Here is a 26,795-nt window from a genome sequence, read left to right on the forward strand (position 1 = left end):
AAGGAGATTTTATAATTTTGTCTTCCCTCATGTTGAAAATGTCAGCTCCCGAAAAATTCAAACAAGAGCAGGCATGAAATGTAACAGAATTTATGGTCAGGTTTCCCCAATGTCTACTTTTATCTAATTTATATGAAAAGTTATAGTTTGTGATTTAAATTGACCCTCTTATGGGAATAAAAGCCAAAGGTAAAATTAGAAGATAGTCTTATTTTTCCAAATTTGTCAAGAAAACAATCTAGGAAGATCTCTAATTTTTGTAAACTCTTTCCAGTTTCCGGTTTTTATTTCTCACTTTTCTTATTCACCATGTGACAGAAAAACCTATTAAGCGCTCAAACATCTTATTTGAAGCAACGTCTCCCCATACACGCCAAGCTGATCACTTGTGTGTTGGAGAGAAAATGGCATTAGCCATGAGGAAAGACAAAAGTAATCTACTTTAAAAAAAAAAATTTTTTTTTAATGTTTATTGTTGAGAGACAGAGACAGGCAGAGCATGAGCAGGGGAGGGGCAGAGAGAGAGAGGGAGAGACAGAATCCAAAGCAGGCTCCAGGCTCTGAGCTGTCAGCACAGAGTCCGACGCGGGGCTCGAACCCACAAATTGCGAGATCATGACCTGAGCAGAAGTTGGACGCTCAACCGACTGAGCCACCCAGGCGCCCCATCTACTTTTTTTTTTTTTAATCAAAACAGTAAAGTGACACGGTGTTTCTAAATAAATTTAGCTCACCCTCCCTGAACTCTTATCACGTGACAGGCACTAGGGTAAGTACTCACTCGCCCTCTTCCTTAGTCGGCACGATGTGCCTCTGAGGCGGTGTTGTCCATTTTACACGTGATGTAAGGAAACCAGGTGAACGCGCTGCCCTACCCAGCGGTGCTCACACAGGTAGCCGGGGGTAGAACCAGGCTCCCCATGATCACTATCTCCTGCTAAGCACTAGGCTCAGCCTACTTAGGGACTGTCAAGTCAGCTTTCCTTCTGCAGCAGGGACCTGGCCTTCCGTCCCCCGACTTTCCACTCCTTTTGCCTTTGTTCAGTTAAACACAGACTCACTGACCATTCCAACGAAGCTAGGCACTCATTGGCACTTTGAATGATACAGGCACCGTGTTTTACAAAAGTATCATGTGAAGACTTTTTGTGTGTGTCTATGGCGGGGAGGAGGGTTGCAAAGCAGAAGACAGAAATCTTAGAGTTGATGGCAACCGTCATTGGGATCTACGAAATGAATATTCCAGTTCCTAAAGACCACCCGTCTTAGCCTCTTGAGGGATCTTTCTCCTCTCCATTCACACACAGGAAATTCTTCACGGGATTTATATTGCCGACTGTAAAATACATCCCATCTCTCGGTTGGCTTCTCTTCTGTATTAGTTTTCTATTGCTGCTGTAACAAATTTCTAAAACCCTATGGACCTAAAACAATGCAGGTATGTCCTCTTACAGCTCTGCAGGCCCACCGTCTGGTACAGTCTCACTAGGCTCAAATCAAATCAGGCTGCACTCCTTTCTGGAGGCTGCAGGAAAAAATTCATTTCCTTGCTCATTTGGGCGGTTGGCAGACTCCAGTTCCTTGCTGTTACAGGACTGAGGTCCCTGTTTCCTTGCTGGCTGTAAACTGAGAGCCGTTCCGTTTTCAGCTTCTAGAGGTGGCTGAATTCCTTGGCTCATGGCTGTGTTCCTCTGTCTCCAAAGCCAGCATTGGTGGGTTGAGTTGAGTTTTTCTTATGTGGCATCTCCCTGACTCATTCCCCTACCCTTCTCTTATGGAACATATGATTAATTGGGCCTACCTGGATAATTCAGCATAATCTCGCCATCATTAAATTCTTCATTTCATCACCCTCCTCCTACCACATAACGTAACGTATCCACAGGGTTCAGGAACCGGGACACAGACATCTTTTGTGGGCGGGGGGAGGGGGGGCATTATTCTGTCTACCACGTTTTTTAGCTACATACATGAATTCTGACTGTGTTAAAGATTTAATGCTCTTCATATGAGCCATGCGAAGTCACAATCAGGATGAGTAGGTGTACGCACCCTCAAAAAAAAAATGAATATAACACAAATTACCATGATGATACCAACATTAGCAAAACGGAATATCTTTGGTTGTCCGCTAAAACGAAGTTCCTGAATTTCTCAAGTTTTTGAAGGCTGGTGAAAAGTTGGGAATCTCTTCTCTTTGAGGGCAAAGTTTATTTTTAAATAGTCTTCACTTACCTTCCCTAATATTCATTGGATTTGAACTGGAGAGTTTCCATTGCTACTGATGAGAAGCGTCGACAGAGGAAAAATGGAAAGAGAAAAAAAGAGAGAGAAAACTTAATTAAATGGCAATTATCTACAGCTTATTAACTATATAAAACAATCCTTTTGAGTGATTTACATACTGACTATTAGAGTATGGGTGGGGATACTACCAATCTTGAATCATCAAACATAGTATTCATTCAAAAGAACTCCCTCTCGACAAGAAAAACAGGTGTCTGCTGTTTTCAGAAAATGCTTTTTAGGTTTGAGCTCTTTTGTATATAAATACATTTGAGAACCTTTTCTAGGGACACACCTGAGAGTGAAAGTCTTTAAAAAAAAAAGAATCAGTGGTTTAACACTAATTTCTAATCAGATCCTACAGAAAGGAACAGCCCGCACGGCAGCTGTACTTTTCCCAGGGTTAATTACCTTTCACTGCTCTCTGCTAATGAGTCAGCTGTTCCTGTCACCGCGCACTACACTGGTTCATCTGGAGCTCTAGTTGTGGACAAACACCGAGTGACAGTCCTATTTACATACGGGGGTGTTTGTTGTGCAAAGACTTCAAAGGATCTTTTTTTTTACTCCTTTAATTTTCATGCGTTTTCCACGCTAAAGACATTGTTTTACAAGTAAGATTTTTCTGGGTCCACTGTTCTTGTCCTCCCAGGCCACTGGATTCACCAGCGGTCTGTGTAAAAGGCCAGATCCTTGGAAAGAGGCAAACTTCGTCACCCCACGCGTAGTTTTGTCTCACGGATATTCCCTAGCATCGTGACAATGACCCTATGGGGATGAGACGGAGCCTTGAAAGTTCGCAACTTCCTTGACTGGTAAAAAGACTTTCTAAAAAGATTCCTAGAAGGTCAAAGGTAATCTAACATATAAAGATGCGAAACAAAAACAAAAGGACAGAAAACATAGATTTATCTGCACATCAAAAGTGAATGAGAAAATTGAATTTTCAGAGAACTTTAGACCTGAAAACTAGGCCTTCACCTAATATTTCTAGGTCATCGCGTGATATGTATCCAGGCATGTGTGCATGTACATACATTTATACACACATATGATTTATCACACAGATAATAGCTCTGCTACCCAGATAATGGTTCTGTTCTCCATCTCATAATGTAGACACAGTGTGCCTTTATGTATTTTTGAACATCGCAGCCAAGCGGCTCACACATCTCTTCCCCCTTTTTAATTCCAGAGGGAACTGAGAGGCAACATAAAACGTAAAGTATCTATTGAGGTCCATTTTGACAGCCTCCAAAATGCCTCAGAATAGAGGACACGCTCCCACTGGTAAGTTTCCTGCTTTAACCCTTAGATCAGTGGCTGTCAGATTTTAATATGCATAAGGATCACCTGGACACCTTGTTAAAATGCGGGTCCTGATTCTGACACCCTGATGTCCTGCATTTCTAATGAGGGTGCAGGTGCTTCCAGGACTGCACTTTGAATAGTGGAGTGTCACAGCAGCGGTTCTTAAACTTCAGCCGGTGTCAGAATCACCTGGAGGGCTTGTTAAAGCACAGGCTACCGATTCAGTACTCTGGAGCAGGGCCTGAGAATATACGTTTCTAACAAGTGCCCAGATGATGCAGGTGTTGATGGTTTGTCGATCACATGTTGAGAAGCACTGCCTTAGACAGTCACTATTAAATGCACTGAAGAATCCTAATCCCCAAAGGCAAAATACTCTACACGGAACAGAAGCACTTCCACTCTATTCTAGAGGTGTTTACTTGCTCTGTTCTTAATAGTTTATGATAGGAAGAAACAGAGAAAACGTGAATGTTCTGAAACACGTTCTGAGAACCACTTTATAGCTTATTGAACGTGATCTTCCCTTCAGAGGAAGCCATTCATGTCAAGAAAGAAACAGCAATTAAGTACTTCTTCATTACAGGTGCCATTATCAAATGTAAGCTCACAGATTATGAGTCTAAGACTGCACAATATTTAAACTTGCCAAAAGCAAATAAAATATGGGAATGAATTAAACAAAAATTATATCATAAAAACAAATTTTAATGTCAAGCAATGATGCAAATTTCTTTGAGACTTCAACGTTTTACCAGCCTTAGTAAATTCTGACAATTTCTAACGGGTACAACAAGTTTCTTATATACACCATGTGAAGTTCTTTTTCGATCATTGCTATTTTGAGGAACACACTATCCTGAAATCTTGAAAGATAAAAAAAACCTTTTAGCCTAATACTAAAAATACATTTGCATTTCTGTTCATGTAAATATCTCAGTGATAAAGCTCTTAAAAGGGCATTTTGCAACATCATTCATAAAAATACGTGTTTTAGGAAGAGGAGAATACAACCAGTTGATAATAAGGTAAATTATGGAACGAAACATTGCCGAATGTGATTTAGTAAAGAGAGAAGGGTGAGTCGCCCAAACCCCAAGTTTCTCACTGAGCAGAAGTTAGATGCTTCCGCATTGATTTATTCAGGCCAGGAAAAACTACTCAGTATCCTGAAACATGAACTTATTAAATTATACTCCGGTAAAGCTGGGAGACAATGGCACAATGTAAGAAATATCAGTAAGCACAGGAGAAAGATTTTAAAAAGAATCAATGCCCCTTCTGAATCCTTGCCATCACTCATTGGGGTTTGCTATCTCACTGATGTTTGTGTTTTTTTTAACGAAGCTACTTTAAAAGTATCAATCTCGGAGCTCCTGGGTGGCTCAGTCAGTTGACCATCTGACTTTGGCTCAGGTCATGTTATCACGGTCCGAGCCCCTCATGGGGCTCTGTGCTGACAGCTCAGAGCCTGGAGCCTGCTTTGGATTTTGTGTCTCCTTTTCTCTCTGCCCCTCTCGTGCTCGTGCTCTATCTCTGTCTCTGTCTCTGTCTCTCAAAAGTAAATCAACATTAAAAAATAAATAAATAAATAAATAAATAAATAAATAAATAAATGTATCAATCTCATCTAAATGCAAGAAAATGATAATGTCACAAATAAGGAATTGGATTAATATCAGTGTAACCAACCCTCTTGATATAGAACAGTATTATTTAATAAGTTCATTAACTTATTTACTCGAACCTTCCTGGAGATGAGAGGGAAAACATTTACGTCAACAGGTAGAGTTTTACGTCAACAGGTGAGTAGAGAGGGATATATGGTGTGTGCCACACTAATAGAACAGATATATCCATTGTACAAATCAGAGAGGCAATAAAATGAAAATCTTTGAGGAGATGTAGGTGTTGAATTTATTTCTTGGTAACATGGGGGAATCACCTGATGGCTCTGATGAGAACTCTCCTCCAAAAGCACAAACAGCAACATGTATAGTTGGAGTAAAGCACTCACAATCAGACCCATTTAGAATGAAAATACACACTGTTGTCATGGGCTGAACCTGCATGTGACTATCAAGCTCCTAACTGGTCTTTCTCCTTGGATGGTTTTTAAGGGTTACAATGAATCCGACTAAATGCGTGCCTTTGGTCATTTGAACATCTGGTTTTATAGTTGCCTCCTGTGATTAATCAGAGGTTAGTACAGTTCACAGCAGGCATTTTGTCCTATGCTTATTCAATTCCAGTCTGTTATTTTTGTTGGTTTTCATTGGCCAATCGGTTTCTCCCTATTACAGTGTTTCATTAAAGTGGCAGACTAGTGAGGGAATCTGACCTTAGTGTGCTGTCAGAGGTAACAGGTTACATATTTTCGGGCTGCCTTACGTTTTTCCCAAAAAAGCGTGTGCGGGAAGAAAGTGTCTTGGAAGAACTATGGGATCCCTGCTTTTAGAGACCTCACAGACACAATGTGTTGTCATCGCGAATGATAAGAGTGCTCGTGAAACGTAGGCTCTACGTCAGAGGAACCTGTATGGGTTTCCTTCCATCTTGTTAAGACCTCCTGCTTCAGGTCTGGCTCCGTGTTCCCATAGGAAGCTTCGCCTACACCTATCACAGCACCTGGCCCACCAGGACGAGTCACTGTTGACATGTACGTCATCTGCTCTAGACAAGACGCTCCTGCAGGGCAAGGACAACCTCCCTTTGGCTTCCCTTCATAGAAAAGATACTCAACAAGAATGCTGACTGAGTACCAGGTGACTAATTAAGAAAACAGGAACTATACTGAAGTCACTGCCTCTGTGATAGGGATTTTAGGAAAACAATGAATGTAGTATTTAGAGATGAGCCGCGAAAATAGCCATACAGTGTAGCAAAAAGTTGTGCTGGTGAAAACACACATTTAGATTAGCTAAGGGTAATAGATGCAATGCTCTAAAGTAGATTATTGAATTATTGATGGTGTATCTGATGACTAGTGAAGTAGAAAATAATGATCTTAGGGGCACCTGGGTGGCTCAGTCAGTTAAGCATGCAACTCTGGTCCTGATCTCATGGTCACAGGATCGAGCCCCACGTTGGACTCTGCATTGGACATGCACCTTGCTTGGGATTCTCTTTGTCCTTCTCTCTGGCCTCCCTGCTCATGCACACACCCCCTCTCAAAATAAATAAACCTCAAAAGAAGAAAACAATAATCTTACAAACAGTTTGCTTCCAAACTGAGATTAATCTGACAAATTAAAAAATGGGCAAAAAGCACATGTAATACTATTATATCTTTAACACACAAAACTAGAGATTTGACACAAAGGGAAGGGGGTATTGAAATTTAAGAAACGCCACTGCCAGTTGAACCACATGTTAAAATTACAAGAGTAGCACATTACAAATGCCTAAAAAGAGTACACAGAGCAGTTCTTAAAAACCATAAAATAAAAAGATAATGAAAGAAACATAATATTGACCATGAAAATATAAATGAATGTTCTATGAGGCAGACTGATCTCGAATTACAATACTGGAGGTGGCGAGGACAGAAAGAAGTAGATGATGCTTTGAGTGAAATACATTTAGGAGGGAAAAGGTAAAAACAAAACCCAGATGAGGCTTTCAGCTATCGCTGCCATTAATTTGTGCATCGACACTGATTCAGGCACCAGACTAGGCAGTTTCTGTTTCTGTTATCTTATCTAAACCTCACAAGAACCTAGGGAGGTTGACATCATTGTTAGTCCCGGAAGCTACGCAAACCTAGGTCACACTGTCAGTAAGAGCTAGTACTCAAAAGCATGTCTGAGGCCAGTGTTTATTCCTGCTATGTAGCACTGGCTAAGAAGGCAGCGTGATGCTGGACAACTATGTGTTTCTCTGAGCAAAGCGTAGAAAGACCTACAAGGATAGAATGAAGTCAAGGAATGTTTTGTGCCGCATTTAGACTATAGGCTCCACAGAATGTTCAGAAAATCAGTAATAAGTGTTAAAATAATAAAGACACTGAAATATGACTTAAAAAATCACGAAGCCATGGGGTGCCCAGGTGGCTCAGTTGTGATCTTGAGGTTCATGAGCTTGAGCCCCACATTGGGCTCTGTGCTGACAGCTCAGAGCCTGGAGCCTGCTTCAGATTCTGTGGCTTCCTCTCTCTCTCTCTCTCTCTGCCCCTCCCCTGCTAGTGCTCGCTCTCTCTCTCTCTCTCTCTCTCTCTCTCTCAAAAATAAACATTAAAAAAAATAATAAAGCCAGTATATAGGGAAGACAGTGATAAATGACCTGGAAATGATTTGTTAATGACGGGAGATCCTGAGCCCTGGCCCAAGGCAGATTTAGAGGGTTCCATGCTTTGTCACAGAACTAACACCCATACGAACTGGGATCCTAACTCTGACAGCTGCTAGTTCTAGATCTCAGAACTTTGTAACCTCCCTAATCATCAGATTCTTCATCTTCTAAAAAGCTGTGATAACAGAACCTCCCTCTAGAGCTGTGAGGATTACCATGATAAATCATACATAAAAGGCAAGGCACACCGTAGAAATTCTACAAAATTCCATGATCCCAAACTCACTTCTTAGGCAAAGCCCACAGGTAGGTAGTACCCAATTCATAACCCTGTGTGGTCATGGTGAGGCCATGTGTTGATAAGATTGATTAAATCTTTGGATATTAAACAGTAGGAAAATTCTTTTAAGTATCAGTCAAAAATACTTGTCAACTTTTTAAATTCTATTATTTCTTTGTGATAGATACTGCTATAAATGTTTTATGTATATTAGATGTTAACTCAATTTGTACAACAATGATATGGATGAGGGATAACTTATTATTCTCATACTTCAAATGAGTTGATTAAAACAGAGAAGTTAAGTACTTGCCCAGAGTTGCACAGCTAGGGAGGAGCAGTGCAGGGAACTGAATTCTAGCTCCAAGGTGCAAGTATTTTATCACAACAGTCTCTCATCATCACAGGGTCGGTGACAGAGAAGTAGGGATAGACAGCAGAAATTATATTCCAGTGTGGAAGCCAAACCAAAAGCCAAGGAAACAATAAATATACAGAGCAATCTAAGCAGTGATATGCACTATTGGGAAACAATGCAAGCTGGAAGTTGGGGGTATTTCAGATTGAAGAAGGAATAATCTTTATTCATTTGAGAAAGAGCAGAAAAACCATGTGCTCTGTGAAAACAGAGCCCTCTTATTGAGAATATATAAAGAACAATTGCAATTCAATAATAGAAAGACGGGGGGGGGGGTGTAAAAAAAAATAATAGAAAGACAAAGTTCCCAGTTAGAAATGTGCAAAGGATGAGGCACCTGGGTGGCTCAGTCAGCTGAGCATCTGACTTCAGCTCAGGTCATGATCTCATGGCTCGTGAGTTCGAGCCCCGCATCGGGCTCTGTGCTGATGGCTCAGAGCTCAGAGCCTGGAGCCTGCCTTGGATTCTGCGTCTCCCTCTCTCTCTGCCCTTCCCCTGCTCACATTCTGTCTCTCAAAAATAAATAAACCTTAAAAATAAAACAGGGTGCCTCCGTGGCTCAGTTGGTTCGGCATCTGACTTCAGTTCAGGTCATAATCTCATAGTCTGTGGGTTTGGGCCCTGCATCGGGCTCTGTGCTGAGAGCTCAGAGCCTGGGGCCTGCTTAGGATTCTGTGTCTCCCCCTCTCTCTACCCCTCCCCTGCTCATGCTCTGTGTCTCTCTGTCTCTCAATAATAAATAAATGGTAAAAAATAAAAATAAAAGAAATGGGCAAAAGACTTGAATAGACATGTCTTCAAAACAGACATACAAATGGAAATAAGCACATGAAAAGATGTTCAACATTATTAGTCACTAGGGAAACGCAAATCAAAATCACAATGAGATACCACATTATACCCACTAGGGTAACTATAATGAAAAAGACAGACAATAACAAGTGTTGGTGAGGATGTACAGGAATCAGACCTCCACAGAACTGTTGGTGGAAATGTAATTTTACTGCATGGTGTTTTCCAATGGAGCCGCCTTGGAAAACAATCAGGCAGTTCTTCAAATGGTTAAACATAGAGTTACTATATAATCCAGCAATTCAACTCCTAGGTACATACCCAAGAGAAATGAAAACATATGTCCACAGAAAACTTTACTGGCATGTTCATAACAACATTATTCTTAATCGTGGAAAGGCAGAAACAACCCAAATGTCCATAAACTACTGAATGGATAAAACTAAGTATATCCAGTCAAGGGAGTATTATTCATCAGTAACAAGGAATCAAGTACTCATATGTGCTAAAACAGAGATGAGGCCTTGAAAAACATTATGCTAAGAGAAAGGAGCCGGTCACAAAAAAGACCACATACTACATGATTCCATTTATAGGAAATGTTCAGAATAGGCATAGCTACAGAAACATAGAGTAGATTAGTAGTCGCCTAGACCCTGGGGTGGAGGTGATGGCTAAAGGGTGTAGAGTTTCTTTGGGGGAAGAAGATTGTTCTGAAATCGACTGCGGCAATGGATATATAGCCCTGAATATACTAAAGACTGTTGAACCATACACTTTAAATGGGCAAATTGTACGGTATGTGGATTATATCTCAATAAAGCTGTTTTATAAAACAGGTGGAGCCATGCAGACTAGAATGAGGAATCTGCATCTTATTTTAAGTGTGATAGGATGTCCTTGAATGGCTTTGAGCAGAGAAGTGAAAGGAAGGAAATCCGTTTCTAGGCCACAGCGTCATCCGGGTATGAAAAGCGGGACCTTGTCTGGGACAGAGGTGGTAAAAGTAAGAAAGCTAACAGTTGGCAGTTCTATCTCCCAGATAAAATAAGGAAAAAAGTACCAAAAGAAGAGACATTAAGCGCAGCAATGGGTCCGCTGCCTGCTATGATCCAAATTCGTTGCCCCTAACGTGCTGGACACTGTCCTCGTGGAGAAAAGCCAATCTCTTCCTCCTGCTTTTCACTCCTTGCTCCTCGCGGAGGAGGAGAGGACACTCCCCACGTCCCCTTCACCCTTCCTAACTTAAAACGGTTCAAATCCAAGAGGAAAGTCCCCAGCTCTTCTGGTTCCCATTAGTCTTCCGAGTTTCTGTGTCAGTATCAATTACACATAACAGGTAAAACCTTTTGTTTTTAACAATAGGATGTGAGTGTAATAATACAAAGTACCAGGTTAAAGGCACTTGCCATACAAAACCATTTCACATAGAGATGATTTAGAATTTGTTGCCTGATTTCACAGGGAATGTTGAGGCTATCAACTCTGAATGGTCTTAGCCTCTTACCTCGACATTTACAAGTGTATTTCTGTCTCCATCCTACCTTTGCTCTAGTTGTAGAGGAAGAGGCTTTTTCCTTCCTTCTAAGGGTAGGTTCTCCATGGGGCTCCATTAACATTTGCTTCCTACTTCATCTAGTTGGTTTTCCTTCCAGACCTTCAAACTTTTGAGCCTTCTTCTCTCCTCTGGTTCCTTTCCATCAGTATATAAACATATTTCTCCTCTCTATATTGATATCTCTGTGCTTCAGAGTCAAACTTCTTCAAATCCCTCGAGACTTTTTGTTGTCACCTTCCCTTCCCTATGCAATTCATGGCCATCTGGCTTCAAACCCCTCATTCCACTGAAGCTTCTCTAAGATCACCAGTGGCTTCCTACTTGGAGTAGCCTGTCATGCATTTTCAGTCTGTGGTCTTAAGTCATTGCTTTCCTTAAGAAGCTGTTCACGTCTTTGTTTTGTCACTCCTGGATTTCTTCAGCTTTCTCTAAGTTCCTTCTTCATGGACTCTCCTCCTGTTTTCCCATTATCTACTGATATTCCCTGGGGTTTCTAATTTGGGTCCTTTTCTCCCTATATTATCCTTGGAAGCCACATCCAAATGCCCATCTCTCCACCCCATGTCTCACTCTTGAATTTCTGATCCACTGATCAAATGTATACTCAACATCACGCCTGTTTGTCTGTACTCAATGTGTACATCATCTTTTCCTGTAAATAACCTCTTCCTTCTGAATCTCTTATCTTGGTTATGTAATCCAAGCCAGATGGTTGTCATTTATGACTCCTGACCAGTTTTCAAATTCATGTCCTGGGCTTGCCTCTTGCATGGCATAGGTCCCACTGTATTCTGAATATCAATGTGCTGTGTCACCTACTATGGTGTGAGATCTTACAGTGTTTATGTCTGTCTACACTGCTTTCCACAGCTTCTGGAACATAGTAGGTTCTTAGTTAGTTTTTTGAATGGATGGATTCAAGGCTCTGTAAATGCCTCTTCTTTGAAATAATGCTACCTCGAAGCAAAGGTGGTCATTCTGTTCTTCAGGCCATAACGTTACCTTTCAGAGGAGAAACAGAATTGACAAAACCTGATGAGATGCCCTGGCCCCACCTACATCAAGGTTGAGTGGCAGAGTGGAACTGCCTGTGACCACATCCTGTTTTACCTTTGCACAGGCGCAGTGGTACAGAAGCCTAGGTAACCTGTTCACAATTTCTTAGTGCTTGGCTTTCTTGGAAAATTTACGTGTAAAATGCAAACGATATCTGAAAATCATACCCAGATGAATAAACTATTTTAATCTTTTGTGAACTTAATATGCTATCTACCTAGGAGGAGTTCCGCTGTGACTAAAAGTCTTCATTCTTACATTCTTTCTTTCTTACAACAATTACTTGTGCAATTGTCACCATGTTCAAAGCTTCTCTGCCAGATTCTGAGAAGAATAAAATGACTTTATTTTTTTAAGTGTATTTATTTGGAGACAGAGAGACAGCACAAGCGGGAGAGGGGCAAAGGGAGAGAGGGAGACACGGAATCCCAAGCAGGCTCTGCACTGTTATCGTAGAGCCTTGCTTGGGATTTGATGTCAAGAACCGTGAGATCATGACCTGTGCCAACATCAAGAGTCGGACACTCAACTGACTGAGCCACTCAGGCGTCCCAAGAATAAAATGATTTTAAATATAGTTTCTCTTCTAAAGGATTTTTGTCAAACCTTATTAAGTTGGCTCTTTTCAGTTAGTATTATATTTTCAACATGGTATTTGCAAAGGATGTAAAAATGCTTTGACGATAATCTTCCATAGTCATAGAAGGAAACTATTTGAGTGTTGTGACAGTAATTGCTGGAGATCCAAAATACAAAAATAAATATTACGGTGTCTAAACATATCTGCAAACTGCAATCTGTGTTTTGAAACAGTTTTTGAGCAAAGAGAAATCTTAACCAACCCACAGAGAGAAGGCTCAGAGGTCAAATGTACAGAGGTTGGTACATCACACCCGAGGCCACGTATGTTCGGGTCAGTGGGAGCCCTGACCCTATAGCCCCGGATTCCCTGGCTGGTTGCCCCACCTCCTCATGGCACAGTCTTCTCATCCGTAAAAAGGGGCCGTTGACAGACCTTCACTCTACCCTATAGGTTGTTGCTCTGCTCGTGGTTGTTGTGTGAATTAAAACAATTCATAGATGGAAAGTACTCAAGAGGGTGGTTAGCACCGTGTCATTGTTATCATTATAAAATAGAAAAAACAACACAAAACAAAACAAAACATGTCTTCTGCTTGACACCAAAGTACTCAGAGGCAGAATTCAATTATCAGATGCTTCTAAGTATCTGTGTGGATGCTCACAGATTCTGCGAGCAAGATTTCTGGCTGTTTGGCCAAATGTTTAACTTTTGATCTGATGTTTAGCATCAGAGCTACAGCTCATATGGTTCTTAGCACAGGCTACTTCTGAAACCAAGGTTAATTGGCATGCTAAATATGGATGTCTTAGAGAGGTATAATAAAAGCTTAGGCTGTCTCTGAATTATCTTTCAAACTGCTGGGATGTTTGCATTATAAAAAGTTCACAGAGTTATAGAATTTGGGGAATGACAAGGAGCATAGGGTTTACCCAGCATTAACTCTTAATATGACAGATGCTATCAATAAGGAAAATGAAGCAACTTGTCAAGTCAGAATCATTTGACTACTTAATGATATTTAACTATAAGTGCAACCCAGGCACACTTGAGACCCACTGTCATTTGATACGACGTTGCTGACACTGTTTCTGCCCTTCCACCCCCCTCCACCCCCCCTCTGTGCCCAGACACCATGTAGCATAGGAACAGATTAAGAGCATAGATTTGGAGACTGGTAACCGAAGGAAAAATGTCTTAAATGTCTCTCGGTTTCAGTTGTCTCACCAGCAAAAGGGGAACACGAGTGGAAATACCATGGGTATTGATTTATAGAATACCTACAAGGAACTTAACACACTGGGAGGCACAGTGTACGCACCTGGTAAATATTATTGTTAATATTGTCATACGTATCATCATTGTTACGAAAAAAATTCATATCCATAATGTTTGTACCGAAAGTTCTTTTTCTTATTTGCCGAACCCTAAGAATAGTTCTTGGGTCAATAATTTCACGTGTGCGTGTGTGTGTGTGTGTGTGAGTGAGGGAGACAGAGAGAGAGAGAGAGAGAGGGAAACAGGGGACGTATATGCGCACGTTTCCGTTATTTGACAAAGCCAAGTCCTGGGATCCTATGGCTTTTTCAGATTGCCCTCACCTCACTTGTAGTCTGCTGTGATATGGCCTATATATCAACTCTAATCTGCAAATCCTGGCCCTTGGAATCCCCTGGTTTGATTACAGAAGAAACATTCCCAAGGAAGTAAGCGAATCAGCTATGGAACATCACCAAACTTCAGAGGTTTATGGTGGCAAGGAAGGGCCCCACGAAGATACCTGCCAGGGGAAATCCGGTCAGTACATAATTTCATGCAGAAAAGGAAAAAAAAAAACATTTGAAAATCTGACCTTTAAGCTAAAAGGTTGGCATCAACACGTACACACTGTTTTACAATCTGAAATCTGTGCCTGGAAGGTTATTCGATTGAATGTATTTCAGAAAAATAAGGCCGCTGGAATATTCTATTAGTTCAAAAAGTCTAAGGGAAATATACTTAATTTACCTGTGAAAACCAATGTAGGCAGCATTTGGGAAGATTTTTTTTTATTTGTTTGTTTTGTTTAGACTTGGAACCTGCCTTTCAGGAGTAAAATGAGAGAGCTTTAATCCCTAGGAAAAAAAAAATTCCCAAATACATCATAGAATCTAGGATAATCCTTCATGAAGTCAGAAGCAAAAAAAGAAAAAAAGAGAAAAATAACTTCCTCTACCATTAAAAATAACCACAACAGCAACCCCGATCTCCATCCTTTCATTTCCTCACGTCTGACATTCTGCAGATGACCGCCCTTATTTGTCCCTACATGTTTTCCAAAATATAAAAGTGAAATAGAGTCCCAAGGGCACTGTACTTGAAAGGTTATGAGAGTTAGAGAATTTTAACCATGCCTGCCAAATCAGCAGATGGCTTGTGATTATAATTATATGCATCAATAAAACGAATAATCTTTACAAAATTTGAATTTCTACTAAAGTAAGGGATTTAGTAAGCAGATGCAACAGAATGCATTTTCTTTAACCCTTTTGGTAGACACTGGTATCTTTCACACACACAAAAAGATCAAGGGCTGTGCACAAAATAGGTTGCATCCTCTAATTTTTGCCCCCTTTCTAAAGTAGTCATATTGTCAGCCTCAATCTTTCCTTGATTTCATGTTCTTCATGAACACATTTCCTTCTCACCCCCTTTCCACCCTCCAGAATAGAAATGTTTCGACTAATTCCTACCATTGTCTGATATTTGAAAGAAGAAAATTTAAAAGAGGTAAATGCCTTCATTCAAATTCATACCAAATAGACCACAGAAACAAAACAGCAAACAGTAGATGCATCTTTCTAGCTGATGGCATTCTTTACAAATTAGGTTTTCAATAACACAATTTTTCATTTTTTGTTTTCTGGTTCTCTTTAATCTACATTCCAGGAAAGAAAACACTGCTTATTCTATCTAAATAATTAACTATTTCATTTCTGCATAACATCATAAGTATCGATAACTAAGTTTTGTCTCATGCCAAGCATGAATTCACTCATACAGAAACTGGATACATACGTGATACCTTTGCAAAAAAAAGATAAGGCAAGGTTTACTGGCCTTTAGCCATGTTTCTCCTTCATGGGGAAAAACCCAAAATTTAGGAAATGAAATTAAAGTTTTAAATTTTGGAAAAAGTGGAAAAATGTATCACAGAAATCTGTATACTCATTTTTTAATGAAATTATACTGTAAATGTTTTTCATGGAATTACCAAGTGTAACTCTTCAATAGTGTATCAATTACCATGCAGTTCACTATGACAGACCAACAAATATAATATGTGGGAGTTTTTGGAGAACGTGTATTCTGTGCAGTTAGCTCTGGCCCCTTCGTATTTACACTATATAAATCAAATAAATTAAAATGTTCTGATCTACAAAGCTATTATATGTTGTAGATAACCCTATTCAAGAGTATAAATAAGTTACTAATAAGACTTTGAAGGCATTGACAGTTTTGTGGGTCAACCCAATTTACTTGTGGATATACAGGATTTATGAGCTCTTAGCTCCAAAATTCTCTCAAAGTTGCACCTTATATGTTGCAGGTCGAATCCTATGAGAAGAGATATTCCTACAATCACAGTCTGGAGAATTAAACCGAAAAAGTAATAATTCTTGCCCAGAAGCTTACATGTTTGACGCAAAACCTGAGAGCACAACATTCAAATACTTACAAAGAAATTAAAAAAAAAGAGTTCATTGAAATGGAATTTTAAGACATTCGACAATAAACTATCTTCAAGTTTCTTTATGCAGGTGCTAAAATATTTTTCAATCATAATGTCTTTGGAAAGGGAATTTTTTTCAACCAAATCCAAAGTATCAACTAAAAGAAACCACCCAAGCCAAAACCTTATGAAATAAATCCTAAAGGGGCAAATAATAAAGATACTAATTTTAAAAATAAAAAAGAAATGAGGGGTAAACCTAATAATCTTACTACCTGAAGACCTTTGCTGTAATTAACTACTTAAATTATAGATATGTCATTTGAAATTAGATAAAATTAAGTATTTCCGCTTACAGAAAGTTAAAGTTGACATGTCATGAAATTCTAACGTATACTTTTGATTGCCATTAATAAAAGTATGCACAATAAGCCAATTTAATCATATATACTTAGTATATATACACTTAGTATGTTTAACGTGTTACCTTAGACTGGATATGGGCACTCAGCCATGTAAAATGGAATTTTCACAATCCTTCAAGGAATCTCACAACATTTAAGGCTCTGGAAGGGAAAACATGAGAGAGTTCTGTACTGATGGAAGCGGACGCATAGCGAGTATATAACATGATACTGGGATGTCCACTTATTGTCTCAAACTCCAAGTGAAAGTTAAAAAACAAACACTTTTTGAACACCTACCATATACCAAGGACTTTAGATACATTATCTTATTTAATTTTCACATGAGTTATAAGGCAAGATTTATCTACTCTGGCCCCCCATCTAACAGACCAGGAAACCAAGGCCCAGAAAAGTTAAATCACTTATTCACGGCCACAGACTTAGTAAATGGTGGAACCAGGTCTCAAACACATGAACTTGAGAAGGGGATGTCGTAGATTCTCTTGTTGCTTGTGTCGCTCATGTGGCACCTATAGTGACTTCTTCTCTAGGAAACGCTTTATAGTTCTTCCTAGATCGTAGACCCTTAGGTGTGAGAATGAGGTTCCGATATCACCCACAGCACCCAGTACAATCCTTTGAACCACGTAGTTTTAGTAATACTTATTTGTCAAATAAGCGGATCTAAATAAAAGTTCCTTCTGTCAACAGAAATTAAGTTCCTTAAATTTCTTTAAAGAAAAAAGTTATAAAGCAGATAAATCCACTTTCTTGGTGTATTTCCATAGTTGAAATTTTTTAAACTCTCTCAAATTCAAGAATAATACTTAGAGAAACAAGTTCAAATCAGCCAAAGTAATGATCTGTGCCCTCTCATCTTAATTACAGCACAGCCCTATTTTGTGTTGAGGGATAGCAACTACCTTTCTGTGAAAGTTCCACTCAGTTCTGTCCACAGTGAGGCAACTGCACGGACTTCAGTCAAGTTTTCCCACCCTTTGTTGTACTGGTGAGGACAGGGGAAAAATATTTATAGCCAACCAGAAGGACTGTGTGTTTTTGGAACAATTCACTCCTGTATTAATATGATGAACATTAGCAAGTACAGAAAAATATCTTATAATACCTGAGACCCAAATCCAAAATCTTCACAACAGAAAAAAAATCCCCGGTATATCTAGAATGCCTGGAAGAGGAAATTAGCTGCATAACTCTACTTGAAACTAAAATTGGTAGGTTGCAATTGTAGCCATTGTCAGATAGCTTGCTTTTCCCATGATTTCTCCCACATTGATGAGATTACTTGTGAGAAAGATCTTAATTTAGTAAAATTGTAGTGTATCTTCCCCACATATATTTTAATTGGCATTACTAAGACACTGTCATACCTGTTCACAAAATTTATTTCCTTCCCAGTTCTGGCTACTATAAAAATAATAGAGTTTGTAATACATAATATAGGTTATATACTATATACACAGTCTTAAATGAATTATATAAATAGAGTGAATGTTGGGAACACATTTAGAAGAAGAAAAGTACTTTGAGACCAAAAAAAAAAAGGACGAAGTATGTGACCTCTGGTCACCCAGACCATATTATAAACCTCTATCATGAATCTCTCGTGAATATTAACAATAAGTGATTTATTCTGTATCCTAAAATCTCTATATTCTTATGTAAATAAAAATGTTTCAGGGCAAGTCATGCCAGTTAGCAAACTGATTTCTGCATAATATGGAGAGTTTTAATTTACGAACAAATGATTAGGACATGCCATTCTAATATTAAATGACAGTGGTTTTAAAAATTCAATCCTGACACTGATACTATGAATCCATCCATTTTAAAAACACCACCCTTATGTTAACAATACTTTTTAAAATGTTTTCTGTGAGATTGTCAGAGTTTATTAAGCCACTGACAATCCGCTAAGCTGGCAGTTCTTAGAATAAAATAGTTCATTTACCTGAATGTCTTGTAACAATATCATCCTCTCTTGAACTAAACGTCCTCTGAGTACACAAGTCTAAGGCAGACAGACATTTCAGCAAGGCAAATAAGACTTTCTGGCAACTTCCTGTTGCCATATTTCTCTAAAGGATCCTGCAATGTTATACTTCAACACTGCAAATGCATTTTTCCAAGGGACACAGTAAGTCCATGCTGCTCAGTGTCAGAGAGCTTTGATTTTTTTCCCAAGTACAGCAAGCAAATAATCACTAATCCTATTCAATATTACAGATTTGCAGCAATGATTTTATTTGCAGATCCAAGAGAAATGGAACACAGGAAGAACAGAGACGCCTTTATTTTCTTGTTTTGTTGCGTTTGATGGATTGATTTTTAAGATACTGATCAAGGAAACGGTTATCCCACAAATGAAATTAAATATACCTTAGCAGATGGGACGATTTTACGTTGACAAGAATGAACCTCACTGCACGCATTCCTGCTCAAGGTTTCCATTATCTTTTAAAAGCAGTAGGACTAACTAAAATCAAAGTTGCCTGATGCCTCTGAAAGTTTTTCAAACCTGCACACACACCTGAATGGTCATCATTTGTGAAAGCACCATCTCTCCCACAAACAGCCTACCTTCCCAAATTCAAGTTCACTTGCATTCTGGGGTACACTTTACTTCTGAAATTCAAAAACTTTTACGAAACGGCAAAACAAAACAACAATAACAACAACGCAAGAGCATTGATCACTGAAGCAACATTTCCAGAAGTGATAGCAAAATCCCTTCATTCTGACCTACTTGTCGAGAACCGGACTTTCAGCCCCACGGTTAGGCTCAGATTTGTTCTACTTTCTCCCTAGGGCTTAATTGCCAGACTGACTTACCCGTGCCTCCTAGCCTTTGTTCTGCCTCTCACGCTGACATCAGGGAAGCAGTGATGTAGAATAAAGCAGGGGTGGGCTAGGTTAGTCCAGTGTTTGTGTCGTTGTGTGGTGTGCAGGGACACTCTGTGATACTCTAGTGAGCTGCTAAGCTTTTTTTGTAGGCTTTGTGTCATTTACTTAACGACCAATCTCATTAGCTGCCAGGGTACAATGGGCTGATGCATTTTCTATGTACATACTCTACACAGTGACCCTCAAGGTTGCCGAAGGTCTATTTAATCAGTCAAATGCTGAATATATTTGCAGTAAATCACTAAAAAAAAAAGAAAAAAAATATATGGGACTACCGAGGTATCTTACAGGCTTACTATTTACGGGTGGTTATTTGCAGGTAATAAAATGCATGCGTATTTAGCCAAAACAAGGGTAGAGCAGGCGAAGATGAATTATCTAGCTTGCACTGGTGACCTTAATTTTAGGAAACTTTCAGAATCAAAGATATTTTCTGTTTGCGAGGAACCCCGATTTAGAATGTAATTTCTGCCTTGGGATAATCATATTAGCAAAACAAAAAAGAATTGCTCTCCTTAGCAGCTTCTCCTCACTCCAAAGTCACCCCCACCTCCGTCCCACCCCCTGCCCCAGCAGCCTCAGAACTGGCAAAGTTGCATTTATGCCCTCTTTCAGTTACAAGGTAAAAACCCTTTTAACTCCTATGAAAAATGAAATACTGAGAGCACTATGAATGAGGACAGCTGTCCATAAGTATCAGGGAGAGTTCTATTGTCCAGCTTGTCCCTGGATAAAATGAATACTTTACAGCAGAGGCTGTTCAGCTTGGCTAAAGAGTATGGGGAGAAGGGGAGGAGGTCACTGGAGATTTCGCACACTAATTTAATCTGGGAAAAGGACAGCCTCTGCATCTCCCTTGAACAGACTGGCAGCAATCTGGGCCCCCACAGAACTATCTCCTTTTGCCTGTGCTCTATTTATTCCTTATCTCTGTTTACCAACCGCTAGGTCCCTTTCATTCACACCACGAGGCCGTTTTCCTACTATCAGTCAGCAGCTGACACTGTGGAAGAGCCTCAAAGGCAAAAAAAAAAAAAAAAAAAAAAAAAGATCAAAACTAAACCAAAGCTGTATAAACAATGCAACAGTACAAGTAAATGCATAAACCCTGATTCTTAACCCAACCCACAGGGTGCAGACAGAATCTTTATAGTAAATCCAACAAACCCACCACAGTGAGCTATGGGCCACAGAGAAAGAAAAGTCAAAAACCATTCATGAAATCACCGTCCAAAAAGAAGTGCTAAAATGTATGCAGGCTGCTGCAGCCGCCTACCTTCCAGGGATGTTCTTATCTCTATCATGGATCAATTAACTGGCAACCAGGAAACATTTACCTTGCCTGAGAGGCAAGCTATACATTTCTAAGGGAAACCTCACTCTCATTAAAATGCTGGCAGACGGAAAAAAAAAAAAAAATCCACCAATACAATCATAAGTTAAAGAGGATTCAACATTAACTTTTCCCACGCCTCATCACATTGACTTCATTGAAATGATTCAAGAAACTGGGCATTAAACCTCCATTACTTTTACATAAAGATACTAAAAAGTCCCGGGCAATGTAGCCAACGAGATCTTTTTTTCCATGTCAAAGTGCCTAACAACAGAGGAGTTGAGAAAAGCCTACTTCATGTACAACTTGGTATCTTTTGAAGTCCTCTGCAGGATGTGAGTGAAAACAGAGACGGAGGCAAATAATTTGAAGGGTAGAAGGATAAGAAAACAAAACAAATGTTATTTTGAACCTTGCAACTTTTGAGTAACTATGAATTTTGAAGCTAAAATATGCTTTACTTATATTGATCTTGAGTACCCAAGAATTGTGATTATTTCAACAAATGGGAGAATGCCACCTAACATAAGTAGTTCATCGAAGTGATTCAGAATGTATATGACTCAGGGTATATATGTGCATATATTTTAAACAGAGATACACATACTGCTACCCATGTATACAGTGCACAAAATCAGAAATGCATAATTTCTATTGCCTACAACCCCCTACATTAAAAACTGTGACTGACTTTAAATTTCCCTGAGTTTTTTTCTATCACTGAAATGATTGGAAATGATTGGTTATTGTCATAAAAATCAACACCGTATTGACTCAATCACTAAGACCTTTACCAAAAAAGGGAAGACAAAATGTAGCTCATTATCTAGGATGATCAATTGGACCAGCTTTCAGTTTGTGTTTTCACCTATATGCATTATGAGCAATGAAGTCTTTACTACTTGGATCCTTTTTTCCAAATGAATTAATGAATTAAATTTATCCTTTCGCCAGCTGCTAGGCAGCAGATGGAACCATTTCTGAAGCCTTGTTGAATTCAATCCATAAAACTCATTTCCTAGGATTAGCAGTCCAAAGTTTCTTTTAATGTTTATATACCGCTTGGGATTTTGAATTTCATGATGTTAAACTTTCAATTTAACTATTCTTTTTGCATTTCATATCAAACAATTATGATCTTTTAGATTTCTATAGCAGACATGGCAGGTCACATAAGGACAAGAATTAATTTCAAGAGCAATAAAGTCATGCAAGTTACATTTTTTGATGTTTGCTCACATTGCCCTACTACCATGGAAACTATTTGCACTGAGCTCTCATATTAATGTCAACCTAAAGAATTATGTATTTAATAGATTGTGATTTTTGTTTACTCATAAACACTCTAAAGCTGTAGACAGGAACACTGATTAACATTATGGAAGTTTAAAGTTTTGCAATTTAGTGATGAGTACCATAGTTACATTTTCTGCAGCGAACTACTGCGTGTACCAGGTTAATTTATCTAATAAGAATTTAATTCCAACCTTTAAAAAGGGTAATCAAGCCAATTCCACAGAGTATGTAGATATGCAATTTATAGAACTGTTTACTTTTTAAAGAGCATGCCACCATGGACAGCTCCAAACATTTCTCTTCCTTTTCAAGTTCTTTACACTTCCAAATGTCTAATTCAAAAAGAACCAGGAAACTTTAAATCTTACTGATGGATGTTAGAGCAGAATAGTAACAACCACTTTTCAAAAAAAAAAAAAAAAGAGGATTCCTTTAAACATAACTAAATTAGAATCTCATAAAAGTTCCAATGTGTTCTGTAGAAACGTTTTAAATACAACCACCTTATGCTCTCCAAGGTACAGTATATCCAGATTTAAAATATAAAAGCTTTTAAGCTTAAAACGATGCTGCTTCTATAACATGAATACAACTAAAAAAGAGTGAGTCACTCTTATGTGCAACAGTGATTTCCGCTAATTTGGCAAGAAATCTATATTAATCTAATATTGGAGTAAGCCAAGAAGGCCACATCATAATCACCACTGACTAATTGAATATTTAGAAGAAGGAGAAAAAAGATCACTGGTAATCTTAGGTTACATACATGAAAGTAAGATCATATGCAGATGATTGCTGCAAGGAAAAAAAAAAAAGAAGACAAAGTCTAGTTTCAGTTTTATTTTAGACTATGAATCTGATTATTCCCTGGAACTCATTTACTTTTCTTCTAACATAAAAATAGCATACACAACTGTATTCGAGATTTGTTCACCATTGGTTTTTCTTTTTTGTTTCCTGGATGTTGTAGTGCTAGTTATGGCCTAAGATGAGATTTGATATAACTTTTTCTGACGAGAAGCCTCTATCTTTTCAAAAATCAATACTGGAGAAGTTATTTTACATACTTTGCTATTAGCTGCTTTGTTCCTTGAAACTGAAAAAAAGCTCACTACACCCTCTTACGAGACTTCTATTATTTTCACGTGTATCAAAGCAAGCACGATTAATAAATGCCTTGTTAGGACGAAAGGAATATGAGGCAAAGTCCTGTTTATCAGGGTATATTTTCTCTCTCCTTTTACTTCACTGAACTCATCCTTCTGTAAAATTTTGTTCAAGGCTAGTATTAAGTCTTTCTCATTTTTCAGCCTTTTCTAATATTACTTTTTAACTTTCGAAAGAGTCTTCTGACATCTGCATTTATCAAAAAATGAACCGTATCATTTTTTAAGGAGGCTGCTCTTATTCAATTCTCGAAACATTTAAAGACCAGATTATAAATACAATACTTATCAATTCAAATTTCTTCGGGACTTCCCATAAACTCTTTGCCTATGTGCAGCCACTACCAGAATTTTGACTTTTCACAACAAAACCATCCTTTTGATGTTGGTTATTCATTTATAGAAATAACTGATATTATTGTGTTGACAGCCCCCCCTCCCCCCCGCCAAAGATCTCCTCTATTCTAGTGAGATGTCGGATGTGGGATCTTGCTGGTAATTTTTCTGTCGCAAAGAAAAAAGTGTAGCAAGTATGACTTCATATCAAATATTCTCTGTTGCAAATTTGCACATTTCAAAAATGTATATGAACAAAAGTGTTACTGATGCAGTATAAATGCAATTGCACCATGGCATTTTATTCTGAAATCCTTCTCAAAGCAGATACAATAACGTTTTTTACCAAAAAAAAAAAAAAAGGAAAGAAAGAAAAGAAAAAGGAGAGAGAGAGAGAAACAGCATTTAAAATAATGACCAAGCATATACACATCACAGCAGAAACCAGAGAAGTTCAAAAACAAACATCAGAAAAACCATCAACCACTTCTAAACTTCAGCCTTTAGTAGTGGCTTTTCTTCCCCCAGAAACAAAACTAAACGTTACAACTTAAGACACGAAAACTTACTAAAATTCCGAGTGCCTTAAACGTCAGCGTAAACAGTACGCGGCTCCAAAGTTTTAAACTTACTTTTTTGTTTGTTTCCAAAACTTATATTTCTCGCCTCCCTCGTGTGCTGAACGGAAACACTAAAGCTGTGTCTTTGAAAGGTAGTTCCCATGATATGACATCCAGTGCCTTTGACTGCTTAGAGATAAGCACCTCCGTTTGTGTCCCCTCTTTACGTCACACCTCCCTATTCAGACCTTCTCAATATGATTCACATTTGCACATCAACAGCCTCATGCGCATACACAGATTTTTTTTCGGCTCTGGGCCCAAAACTTTCACTTTAATTTCCATCACATGATTGCTGTGGCATATGTCCTTCCAAACCTCCCATATATCAGTCATCATGCAAATGAGACCGAATATCACTCCTCTGCAGCAGATGGCCAGGGATGATAACAATGGCTCAACAGAGGAGATTCAATGTCCCTGACTTTATCGCCACGGCAACAACAACCTAAAATATATGTAATGGAAGTGGTGCTTATTAATTTTGCAGGCTCGAGTGTTCTGATTTTGTGAGTGAATGGGCTGCGTTAAAAAGGGGGCTGTGTCCTCCTGCCTCTAGAAGACTATCTATAAAAGCCAGGGACCTGGAAATTATTTTCAGTGACTAAGAAGGCAACAGCCTAGCAATTATTTGAGTAATTAGGTATAATTCCTCCCTGTAGGCCTTGTACCCTCCTGTGCTTGCTTCACAGAAGCTCACGAATTAGACAGGCACAGATACTGAAAAGAAAAGTGCCTCAAGATACAGCGGGAGAGCTCGCAGGAGCCCCGTCACTTGGCCTCCACCAGGCTTGGTAAACACAAGCCCCAAGCTACAAGTAAATAGAGGCCCCACTTCACAAACACAGACCAATTAAAATGACAAAGGCAACCACACTTCTGGGTGGAGCTTAGCAGAGCTTTATTCCGCACCAGACTCCGTGTGAGTCGCACACAGAATGGGCTTTTAGTTCAGAGCCCCACAGCACTGTCTCCAGGACTGGCTTCAGGACCGGACGCTGCTGTCCTTCCCTCTGCGGGGCGCGCTGTCCTCAGTCCTCACCGGGGAGGTTTTTCACACTGCTGCTTCAAGCCTTGACTCCGAGTGGCTATTTGATGTGTTTCTCCGGCCCCCAATAGTATTAAATAAATTAAATAATGGAAAAACAGCCGATCCTTCAGAATTTCCAACGAGCCCTTTTCCATTTTAAGGAATGACTACCAAACTCACAAAAACAGGTGGGGCTCTCACGAAACGTGTCAGGCTGAAACACTGAGTGAAGAGTCTTGTCTCCAAATATTTCCCCAGAACTATTTTTAAAACACCCTTGGCAATATTTTCCTCCGAACCAATAAAAAAAATGAAGATTTCACTTTTGTTTGTTTGTAGGGTTGAACCACACAGCCACATTTTTAAAGTTTGAGTCCACTCACTTTTCTTAAAAGCAGTTTTTAAGAAAAACCACCATGGCCGTCTCCTAAGAGCTCATCAGACTCTGTGTATAATAGAAAAGGAAAAGAAAACACATGAATAAGAACTGACTGCCCTACCAGAGGAGAGCTATGAAAGGTCTTTCGAAAGAATTTAAACGTTCTCACATCCATTCAACATGTAAGAAACCTCAGAGACACTGTACTAGGCTCTCTGTACAGAAGAGGGAAAAGGGAGGTAAAAGATAGTCTTCTCTTCCAATAGGACCTAAATACATAGTTTGAGACCCTTGCCCCCCATCGTTCCCTTACCCGGTTTTGGTTTTATGAAAGGCACCCCCTCCCCACCTCCCACCTGTTCTGGCTGGCCCTGGCCTGCCTTCTGAGCACATGCCCTCCAAGGAATCGGAAGCACATGCCCAGAGACAGAATTCCTTCAGCCTCTTATGCTAATGTCCTCCAAGTCTGTATTAATTAAAATAGAGCAGTTGACTCCTTCCTTAAATTGGGTACAACATTAAATACTTTACAACCTGACCTTAAAAATAGTTCCATTTGGGGGCACCTGGGTGGCTCCGGTCGGTTAAGTGCCCGACTCTTGGTTTTGGCTCAGGTCACGATCTCACGGTTTGTGAGCTCAAGCCCCACATGGGGCTCTGCACTGACAGTGCAGAGCCTGCTTGGGATTCTCTCTCTCACCTTCCCTCTCTGCTCCTCCTCTGCTCACTGTTCTCCCTCACAAAATAAATAAATTACATTAGAAATATAAAAAAAGTAGATCTATGGGCCGTGTGAGCGGGTGGGTATAGTTAGGCTCACTTTCCTTCCTAACATGAGGGCTATCAATCCATCAAGGTTTTTGCAATACATTTGGCATTGTTAATAGTATAACTGCCTAGTGCAAAATTTCACTGTGCTATTTAAAGGCAATACTACAGGGGCGCCTGGGTGGCTCAGTCGGTTGAGCGTCCGACTTCGGCTCAGGTCATGATCCCACGGTTTGTGAGTTCGGGCCCCAC

The 26,795-nt window shown here is 39.4% G+C and overlaps 1 protein-coding gene across 5 annotated transcripts in view; it reads right to left on the bottom strand.

Annotated features, from left to right (window-relative positions):
* ST18 (ST18 C2H2C-type zinc finger transcription factor) overlaps positions 1 to 24,654 on the bottom strand; it is a 142,689-nt gene extending 118,035 nt beyond the window's left edge. For 2 of the 5 annotated variants that reach the window (XM_023248500.2, XM_023248497.2), the window contains exons 1-2: positions 16,771 to 16,849; positions 2,236 to 2,278 (exon numbers count right to left, since the gene is read on the bottom strand). The gene's annotated coding sequence lies outside the window, so the exon portion shown is untranslated. Of the gene's footprint in view, positions 1 to 2,235; positions 2,282 to 16,770; positions 16,850 to 24,378 lie in introns of those variants that run through there. The other 3 variants (XM_023248498.2, XM_045050162.1, XM_045050160.1) reach the window with 3 other exon arrangements.
* Between the last annotated feature and the right edge of the window lie 2,141 nt (positions 24,655 to 26,795).

The sequence above is a fragment of the Felis catus genome, chromosome F2 (genome assembly GCF_018350175.1).
Source record: "Felis catus isolate Fca126 chromosome F2, F.catus_Fca126_mat1.0, whole genome shotgun sequence".
Lineage (NCBI taxonomy): Eukaryota > Metazoa > Chordata > Mammalia > Carnivora > Felidae > Felis > Felis catus.